Source organism: Staurois parvus, unplaced genomic scaffold (genome assembly GCF_062004578.1).
Source record: "Staurois parvus isolate SC_StPar_1 unplaced genomic scaffold, SC_StPar_1.0 ptg001144l, whole genome shotgun sequence".
NCBI classification, from domain to species: Eukaryota; Metazoa; Chordata; class Amphibia; order Anura; family Ranidae; genus Staurois; species Staurois parvus.
Window position 1 is genome coordinate 193,111 of NW_028318940.1, and position 11,254 is coordinate 204,364.

The window sequence follows — 11,254 nt, forward strand, 5'->3', positions numbered from 1 at the left end:
TTAAATACCACAAAAAGAAAGCTCTATCTGTCTCAAGATAATGATACAAATTTCATATGGGTGCAGTGTTGCATGACCGCGCAATTGTCATCCAAAGGGCGACGGTGCTGAAAGCCGAAAATTGCCCTGGGCAGGAAGAGGGGGAAAGTGCTCGGTATTGAAGTGGTTAAAATAACTAAATACATTCCCGGTGCATCAGAGCGGAAGGTGTGCAAAGTCCTACACTTCATTTTATTTAGAAAACAGCCACAGCCCGAGTAGAAAAGCCTTTCCTCTGTCAGCATGCCGCCGAGAGGAAACCTAGCCCTTTGTGTGGAAGCAGTGGTCTCACTGCAGAGGTCCAACACCCCCCCCCCGATGGCGAGTCAGGGAAGTGCAGAGACCCAGTGAGGACATGCTTGGGTCTGCAGTAAGGTATTATATACAAATGTCCAGGGGCGGACTGAGTATTTGGAAACTGGGGCACTGCCCGAGGGCCCGGGGTCAGTAGGGGGCCCCAGGAGATGCCCCTGGTACCTTTTACATAGGTTTTTTTTGAGTTTGGGCAAGAACACAGGGGCCCCATGATCCCCTATTGCCCGGGGGCCCCATGAGTTGTCAGTCCGCCCCTGCAAATGTCATTATCATGCTGGCAAGGAAAGGCAGGAGGAAGCAGGGAAGGCAAACTATAAGCAGATTAAACTTCAGCTTTCAGCTCGATTTATCAGAAGCGCTCAGATCGGCGCCGTTTCGGCCAGACAACCGCGCCGTGTTCATCTACCGTTAGCAGCTGTCGTCGGCTTATCAGTTCCAGAAACAAGCATCTGCTGTACGTAGACTCCGATTCCTGTCTTCATTATTCCAAAAAGGTATTGATAGAGGCGTCCGTCCCGGGAGGCGGCAGAGCGCAATAAATTATATATCGGATCCTCTAAAGAGGGTGTTTGTCTATCATGGTCAGGAATGTCTAAGAAGAGGATTCATCATGATGGAAAGGGAGACATTCATTTCCTGAGCTGTCAGTCTGTAGAGGAGCAGGAAACACAACAAAAAAAAAGGTGATCTCTCGCCGACATTCCGCCGCAATCTTCCCGTTCTCTATTAAAGGTTATCACATGGTGGGGAGGATCTGAGGAAAATACTGCGGTGCCAGTTCCGTGATTCATCTTCATCCCCGGCTGTCACCGAGCGAGAGGGACTTGGACATGCAGATGATCACCAATTAAGGGAAAAAGTTTCACCCAATCTTTCAACCGGGATTTTGGTGGAACAAATGAATCTTTGGCATCTAAACCAGTGGTCTCCAAACTGTGGTCTGTGGGACACAATTTGCTTGCCTTTATCCATTATTCTTTGTCTTCACTGACACCAGGAATGAGGCACCATTCCTTCCATTTATACACTGGCACTATCCCTCCCACTGACACCAATGATGGGGCACTATCCCTCCCACTGACACCAATGATGGGGCACTATTCCTCCCACTGATACCAATGATGGGGCACTATTCCTCCCACTGATACCAATGATGGGGCACTATTCCTCCCACTGACACCAATGATGGGGCACTATTCCTCCCACTGACACCAATGATGGGGCACTATTCCTCCCACTGATACCAATGATGGGGCACTATTCCTCCCACTGATACCAAAGATGGGGCACTATTCCTATCACTGACACCAATGATGGGGCACTATTCCTCCCACTGATACCAATGATGGGGCACTATTCCTTCCACTGATACCAATGATGGGGTACTATTCCTCATACTGACACCAATGATGGGGCACTATTCCTCCCACTGATACCAATGATGGGGCACTATTCCTCCCACTGATACCAATGATGGGGCACTATTCCTTCCACTGATACCAATGATGGGGTACTATTCCTCATACTGACACCAATGATGGGGCACTATTCCTCCCACTGATACCAATGATGGGGCACTATTCCTCCCATTAATTCCAATGATGGGGCACTATTCCCCTACTGACACCAATGATGGGACACTATTCCTCCCACTGAAACCAATGATGGGGCACTATTCCTCCATCTGATCCCAATGATGGGGCACTATTCCTCCCACTGACACCAATGATGGGGCACTATTCCTCCCACTGATACCAATGATGGGGAATTATTCCTCCCACTGATACCAATGATGGGGCACTATTCCTCCCACTGATACCAATGATGGGGCACTATCTCTCCCACTGATACCAATGATGGGGCACTATTCCTCCTACTGACACCAATTAGAGATGAGCGAATCGAACCAGGCGAACCGGAATTCGATACGAATTTCAGGAAAAATTTGATTCGCGTCGAATCCGAATATTTGCCTACTTCGGGTGAGCGAATCGGATTTTTCCCGATCAGCCGGCAAAAGTGTCCCTGCAGAGAGCTCCGCTATTTCTGACAGTTCTCTGACAGAAGGAACACATGTACAGCGGTTGAAACATTGTATATATTAGTTTCCATTTAGGATACAGATGTTTCAACCGCTGTACATGTGAAGAAGCTGTCAGAGAACTGTCAGAAATAGAGGAGCTCTGCACATACACTTTTTGCCGGTTTGGAATTCTTATTTTCATCCTACTTCTTCTTCTTCTTCTACTTCTTCATCCTCATCCTCATCCTCAGAAGAAGAAGAAGAGGATGAGGATGAAGAAGAAGAAGAAGAAGTAGGATGAAAATAAGAATAATTCCAAGCCGGCAAAAAGTGTATCTGCAGAGCTCCTCTAAGTGTATCTGCAGAATGTAATTTATGGAAACAAATAGATACAATGTTTCAACCGCTGTATGGAGGGAATGTCCCACAACTGTCAGAAATAGACTATTTCTGACAGTTCTGGGACATTCCCTCAATACAGCGGTTGAAACCGCTGTATGGAGTGAATGTCACAGAACTGTCAGAAATAGACAGAAACTGTCACAGAACTGTCCTTCTTCTCATCCTTCTCCTTCTTCTCATCCTTCTTCTCATCCTTCTCCTTCTTCTCATCCTTCTCCTTCTTCTCATCCTTCTCCTTCTCCTTCTTCTCATCCTTCTCCTTCTTCTCATCCTTCTTCTCATCCTTCTCCTTCTTCTCATCCTTCTTCTCATCCTTCTCCTTCTCCTCCTTCTCCTTCTCCTTCTTCTCATCCTTCTTCTCATCCTTCTTCTCATCCTTCTCCTTCTTCTCATCCTTCTCCTTCTTCTCATCCTTCTCCTTCTCCTTCTTCTTCTCATCCTTCTCCTTCTCCTTCTTCTCATCCTTCTCCTTCTCCTTCTTCTCATCCTTCTCCTTCTCCTCCTTCTCCTTCTCCTTCTCCTTCTCCTTCTTCTCATCCTTCTCCTTCTTCTCATCCTTCTCCTTCTCCTTCTTCTCATCCTTCTCCTTCTCCTTCTCCTTCCTCATCTCCAAGGGCATTTAAATTAAAGGTACAGTGTTCTGCACTAATTTAAAGGCTCTCTGAAGCCTAGAAACCCTTTTTATAAGTTAGCTTCGTAGCAAATTAATTCGCATCGAATCGAATTTCTTCCTGGAATTCGCCGAATCAGCCGAATCGAATTTTTGAAAAATTCGCTCATCTCTAACACCAATGATGGGGCACTATTTCCCTATTGACACCAATGATGAGTCACTATTCCTTCCACTGACCACAGGCGCCATGTAATTTTTTCCCCTCTGACTCCCACCAAAAAAGACACGCTCACTCAGCCGCACCAGTCATTCACAGAATTCTGTGAATGAAAAACTACAAGTACCGGCAGCCTTTGCAGCTCTTGACTTGTAGTTCTAACTATTTCAGTGCAGTCTCTTAAAGGGAGTGCTGCTGATCTCATGTTGTTACAGACACCTGTCCACAGGAGCAATCAAACAATCAGATTCCAAACTCTCCACCATGGCAAAGACCAAAGAGCTGTCCAAGGATGTCAGGGACAAGATTTTAGACCTACACAAGGCTGGACTGGGCTACCAAACTATGGCCAAGCAGCTTGGTGAGAAGGTGACAACAGTTGGTGCAATCATTCACAAATGGAAGAAACACAAAACAACTGTCAGTCTCCCTAGGTCTGGTGCACCATGCAAGATCTCACCTCGTGGAGTGTCAATGATCATGAGAACAGTGAGGAATCATCCCAGAACTACACGTGAGGATCTCGTCAATGATCTCCAGGCAGCTGGGACCACAGTCACCAAGAAAACAATTGGTAACACACTACGCCGACAAGGACTGAAATCCTGCAGTGCCGCAAGGTCCCTCTGCTCAAGAAAGCACATGTCCAGGCCCGTCTGAAGTTTGCCACTGAACATCTGAATGATGCAGAGGAGGACTGGTGGAAGTGTTGTGGTCAGATGAGACTAAAAACAAGCTCCTTGACATCAACTCAACTCGCCGTGTTTAGAGGAGGAGGAATGCTGCCTATGACCCCGAGAACACCATCCCAACTGTCAAACATGGTAGTGGAAACATTCTGCTTTGGGGGGGGTTTCTGCTAAGGGGACAGGACAACTGCACCGCATCAAAGGGACGATGGACGTGGCAATGTACCGTCAAATCTTGGGTGAGAACCTTCTTTCCTCAGCCAGGGCATTGAAAATGGGTCATGGATGGGTGTTCCAGCATGACAATGACCCAAAACTCAAGGCCAAGGCAACAAAGGAGTGGCTCAAGAAGAAGCACATTAAGGTCCTGGAGTGGCCTAGCCAGTCTCCAGACCTTCATCCGATTGAAAATCTGTGGAGGGAGCTGAAAGTTCGAGTTGCCAAACGTCAGCCACCAAACCTTAATGACTTGGAGAGGATCTGCCAAGAGGAGTGGGCCAAAATCCCTCCTGAGATGTGTGCAAACCTGGGGGCCAACTCCAGGAAACGTCTGATCTCTGTGATTGCCAACAAGGGATTTGCCACCAAGTACTAAGTCACAATGGTAATGTGTTCAAGTTGACTTACCTGTCCCCGGGAGTAATAGCCCAGTTAAAGGAATGCTGGGCTTGACAAAAGGGGGCTAAAGCCCAACTGAACTTTAATTAATGCTATTTTGGCTCCAGTACTTTCTGAGTCACCGACCCCAAACCAGCACAGAGCTGAAGAATTAAGAATTTTCTCTGAGGTCCATTTTCCATGTGCTTGTTCCAACACTCCCATGCAGATATATGCCAGACCAGGGGCGGACTGACCATTTGGAAACTCGGGCACTGCCCGAGGGCCCAGGGTCAGTAGGGGGCCCCATGAGATTCCCTGGTACATTTTTCATAGGCTTTTTTGAGTTTGGGCAAGGACACAGGGGCCCCATGATCCCCTATTGCCCGGGGGGGCCCCATGAGTTGTCAGTCCGCCCCTGTGCCAGACACAACCTGGCAACTAGCATTTTCTGTAGGCTGCCACTGCATTTCATTCATTACAAGTCTACTTTAAATGGCCATCTACCTTAATAAAAGTAGAATTGCTGTAAAGCGGCACACTCTTTCCTGCAGGTTATATAAGAATTCAGCTGTGGAGTTTTTGAAAATTCAATTCATTTGACAGATCAGAAGGAAAATTCCGCTGGGATGTAGGAACTGCTGTAGGGCAATCAGACACAGAACCATCTCTGTCCTGTCTCTCCTAACCACACTTTATTGCTGCATGGCTTGTTTGCTTTTAGTTTGTGTATCTGGCAGGTCCTGATTATCCATGAACTTTTTATTTGCAGCCAAAAATTATACTGTGTGCGTATATATATATATATATATATATATATATATATATATATGTGTGTGTGTAGACATGTATGTATGTAGATATGTATGTATGTATATATATATATATATATATATATATATATATATATATATATATATATATATATATATATATATATATATATATACAAATTTTGTTCTATTCGTTTAATTCAAATGCACATGATGCCAGTCAATATTCTCCAATCAGCTCATGCCATTTCTCCTGGTGGGTTGAACTGGTGTCCAAAAATCTAGAATCCTTCCAATTCGAATCAGTCTAATTCAATAATATATCAAATATAGTATATATACTGTACAGTGGGGAAATAATGATTTGATCCCCTACAGATTTTGTAAGTCTGCCCACTTACAAAGAAATGAAGGGTCTACAATTTTTATCATAGGTGTGTTTTAAATAATAGAGAGAACGTCAACCAAAAATCCAGAAAAAACATATGATACAAATGTTATAAATGGAGTTGCAGTTTGGTGAGTGAAATAAGTATTTGATCCCCTACCAACCAACAATGATTCTGGCTCCCACGGGCTGGAGATGTGCTCGTGTGGTACACAGATTAGTCCTGACAGTTTAAGAAGCTGCTCCTAACGACAACTCGTTATGTGTATAAAAGACACCCGTCCACAGAATCATTTTCTTCCATTCACACCTCACCACCATGGGCAAGACCAAAAAGCTGTCAAAGGTCATCAGGGACCTCCACAAGGCTGGAATGGGCTACAAGACCATCAGGAAGAAGCTTGGTGAGATGGAGACAACTGCTGAAGCGATTATTCATAAATGGAAGAAATACAAAATACCCATCAGTTGCCCTCGATTTGGAGGTCCATGCAAGATTTCACCTCCTAGGGTAAGGATGATCATGAAAAAAGTGAGGGATGAGGCCAGAACTACACAGGGGGAACTTGTCAAAGATCTCAAGGCAGTTGAGACCACAGTAACCAAACAAACCATTGGTAACACAATACACCACCACAGATTGAAATCCTGCAGTGCCTGCAAGGTCCCCCTCCTCAAGAAGGCACATGTCCAGGCCCATCTGAAGTTTGCCAATAAACATCTAAATGATTCAGAGAAGGATTGGGAGAAAGTGTTGTGGTCAGAGGAGACCAAAATTGAGCTCTTTGCCATTAACTCGACTCGCTGTGTGTGGAGGAAGAAAAATGTTGACTATGACTCTAAGAACACCATCCCTACAGTCAAGCATGGAGGTGGAAACATTATGCTTTGGGGCTGTTTCTCTAATAAAAGTACAGACCAACATTGCCACATTGAGGGATCAATGGACAGGGCCATGTATTGTAAAATCTTGGATGAGAACCTTCTTCCCTCAGCCACAACACTGAACATGGGCCGTGGATGGGTCTTCTAGCATGACAATGACCCAAACATACCACCAGAGCAACAGCGGAGTGGCTCAAGAAGAAGCACATGAAGGCCATGGAGTGGCCTAGCCAGTCTCCAGACCTTTATCCTATAGAAAACGTTTGGAGGGAGCTGAAACTTCAAGTTACCAAAATCCCTCCTGAGATGTAAGCAAACCTGGTAACCAACTACAAGAAACATCTGATATCTGTGCTTGCCATCAAGGGTTTCTCCACCAAATACTAAGTCATGTTTTGCATGGGATCAACTACTTATTATACCTATTTTCCCCGCTGTGTATATATATATATATATATATATTAATATTATACACTGTATAACTATAGATACAGTACATATATTGATCTGGATTTGCATTTGTTTCTGTAAATTGTTTATTATTTCTTTTTTAAGGTAAGGATTTCTGGAAGCATCAGGATTAGTAAACATACACCGGTTATTTTCATTATTCTTTTGCTAAAATATAAATATACAAACAGTTTACACAAAAACATAAATCCAGATCAACATTTTAAGGGGTGTATTAAAAAAAAATGCAGAAAAACTGCATGTATATTCACTTTGTGCGAATGGGGGCAAAATCAAATGTTACTGGGCTATATTCACTCCAGTTCCAATGTTATTAATTTCTGCAAATCAGGAAAAGGTCAAAAAGGAATATTTACAAGATCAAAAACAAATTGTGGTTTTGCTTCTTTGATTGCTTTTTACATTCATCCTCAGTTTTTCTCTTCTCTCCCTCTTTTTCTCTCCCTTTGTTATCCGTCTCTTACTACCTTCATTGAATACAATCTTCCTTCTTTCTTTCTTTCTTTCTTTCTTTCTTTCTTTCTTTCTTTCTTTCCTTTCTCTCTTTCTCTCTTTCTTTCTTTCTTTCTTTCTCTCTCTCTTTCTCTCTTTCTTTCTCTCTTTCTTTCTCTCTTTCTTTCTTTCTTTCTTTTTCTCTTTCTTTCTTTCTCTCTTTCTTTCTTTCTTTCTTTCTTTCTTTCTTTCTTTCTTTCTTTCTTTCTTTCTTTCTTTCTTTCTTTCTTTCTCTCTTTCTTTCTTTCTCTCTTTCTCTCTCTCTTTCTTTCTTTCTTTCTTTCTTTCTTTCTTTCTTTCTTTCTCTCTTTCTTTCTTTCTTTTTCTCTTTCTTTCTTTCTTTTTCTCTTTTTCTCTTTCTTTCTCTCTTTCTCTCTTTTTTTTCCTTTTTTTTCCTTTTTTTTCCTTATCTTTCCTCCTTCCTTCCCTCCCCATTTTCTTTTCATTTCTATTTATTTTCCTACCTTTATTTGCTCCTTCCTCTTCCTTCCTTTCTTCCTTCCTTATTTAAGGAAACAGGAAATGAGCAGAATATATTTTTCTGACTGTGTTTACCATTATGCAGATTATCCTTTAAGTAAGGTGTGATTATACATTTCGAGGTCCTTCAATTCTGATTTTCTTTTTTCTTTTCTTTTCTCTTTTTCCTATCCTTTCTTTCTATTCCTTTCTGTCCTTACTCTCACATCCCTTTCTTTCACTTTTACGCTCTTTTTCTTAACTTTCTCTCCTTCTTACTTCCATTCCTTTTCATCCTATTACTTCTCTCTCTCCCTGTCCCTCTCTTTATTTTTCTTTCTTGTTCAAACAATTTTATTAACAATAAATCAGAATGAAACAAACAAAGAGACATTGCTAATGTACACTGGACACTGAAGTGGCAATAAGACATAAAAAAAAAAAAAACGAATGAGGGTCACAGTACAAATGTCTATACATTACTAGCGGAAACAGGTAGGTAAAAGTTGACAACAAAAGACATTATTGTAATGTCTCCCAAATGCATTAAAGAAATGGGGGGAAGTTTGAAGGGGGGTCAGACAGGGGTGGAAGGGAGGGAAGAGGAACAGCAACAATGACTCCATGAGCGTTCAACAAGTTTACAACAGCCCCTATGTGCTGCGTACAAAGGGCTATTGACAATATCCTTAGCGCATAGTACACAAATCAGGGGAGAAGGAGTGATTCGTCAAAGTTAGGCAAGAGGAAGCGCTCTACCCAGGGGCTCCATATGCGCAAGAATTTAGGAATCGTGTCAAGAATTGTGGCTTCCACCTTTGCATGTATCATGGCTTGTGTTATTCTGGTTTTGACGGCCGCGACACCTAGGGTGGGGGATTTCCAGGATTTCGCTATAACCTGCTTAGCCGCCGCCGTCGTAACTTGCATGATGAGCTTAAATAGCGAATTGGAGATGCCAGGGGGGCATTGATTGAGTAGGGCTGTTGTTGGATCGGGTTGTAGGGTGATAGTGCTAAGTGTAGATATCATGGTGAAAATTTCATCCCAAAAGATTCGGGCTATTGGGCAGTCCCACCACATATGGTAATGTGTTCCTGGGTCCATAAAGCCTCTAAAACAGTTGGGCGAGTAATTAGGGGTAAATTTTGCGATTCTCGCCGGGACCAAGTACCAACGGGTTAAGACTTTATAATTCGTTTCCAATGCTACAATGTTCTGTGAGGATGATTTCGTGTTGGCCCAAATGCGGTTCCATTCAGACGGGTCGAATTCCTTACTCATATCCGCTTCCCACTTATGGGTATATAGAGGGGGGGACGTGGTAATCGAAGTAGTGAAGAGTGAATATAAGCAGGAGATAAGCCCACGTCTATGAGGGTCTTTGCAGCACGCTCGTTCAAAGCGAGACATGGTGTCTGGCCGATTGGTTATTGTGGTATAGGGGGCGTAAAAGTGTTGTAGCTGCAAGTATCGGAATATCTCGGAGACTGGGAGGCTATGCGTTTCCCGCAGCGAGGCAAAGGATTTAAACGTATTCCTCTGTAGGAAATGATTATTATTATTATTACATCGAGTTTATATAGCGCCAAAGGGTTTGCTCAGCGCTGTACAATAGGGGGGACAATACATGGCGTAGTACAACAAAAACAGACAGCGTACGAGGGGTAAGAGGGCCCTACTCTTTCAAGCTTACAATCTAGGAGGGAGGGGGAAGTGGAACGATAGGAAGTGGCTGAGGGGAATGAAGTGGCTGAGGGGGATGAAGTGGTGGGAGGAATGAGGGAGAATGGCCGTTAGGTGAGGGTGGGGTAGGCTTCCCTGAAGAGATGGGTTTTGAAGGAGCGCCTGAATGTGGGGAGGGAAGGCGACAGTCGGATGGATTGGGGCAGTGAGTTCCAGAGGATAGGGGAGGACCTGGAGAAGTCCTGCAGTCGTGCATGGGAGGAGGAGACCAGGGAGCAGGATAGAAGGAGGTCCTGTGAGGAGTGAAGGGTGCGGGTAGGGTGGTACTTGGGGATCAGGTTGGTGAGGTAGTCAGGGGCAGTGTTATGAACGGCTTTGTAGGTCAAGATTAGAAGTTTAAATTTGATGCGTTGGGCAATCGGGAGCCAGTGGAGGGAGAGGCAGAGGGGGGTGGCAGAGGTGGAGCGGGTGGTGAGGTGGATGAGTCTGGCCGCTGAGTTCAGGATGGTCTTGAGCGGGGAGAGCCTGCACTGGGGTAGGCCAGTGAGAAGAGAGTTGCAATAGTCAAGGCGTGAGATGATGAGGGAGTGTACTAGAAGTTTGGGTGGTGTCTGGGGTGAGGAAGGCACGTATCTTGGCAATATTGCAGAGATGGAGCCTGCAGGTGTTTGTAAGTGATTTGACATGAGGCAGGAAGGAGAGGTTCGAGTCAAGAATGACGCCAAGGACTTTGGCTTGCGGGGCGGGAATGATAGTGGTGTTGGTGGTAGTGATGGATAGGATGGGGGGGGGGGGGTGTGGGCTGGGGGAAAGACGAGGAGCTCAGTTTTGGAGAGATTAAGCTTGAGGAAATGGAGCGACATCCAGTCTGAGATGTCGTTTAGGAGGTGAGTGAGAGAGGTGTCGTTTAGGAAATGATGTGTACGGAGTAAATTAGCAGAGGACCAGGCTTTGAATAAAAGGGGTGTCTGCCAGGCCGGGGGAAAAGCTGGGTTTCGTCTTTATTTTTCTTTCTATGATATCACTCTCACTTATTCTTTCTTTTTTTCTTACTCTCTCTCATGCCATTTTCTTTACTTTGTATATAAAAAAACAAATTTTCTTTTATATTTATGTATAATTTACGCACATACTGTACTGTCGATAATTCTCTAGATGTCATGGGATCCAGTAAAAGTGAATGGAAAATATACATTACAAGCCGG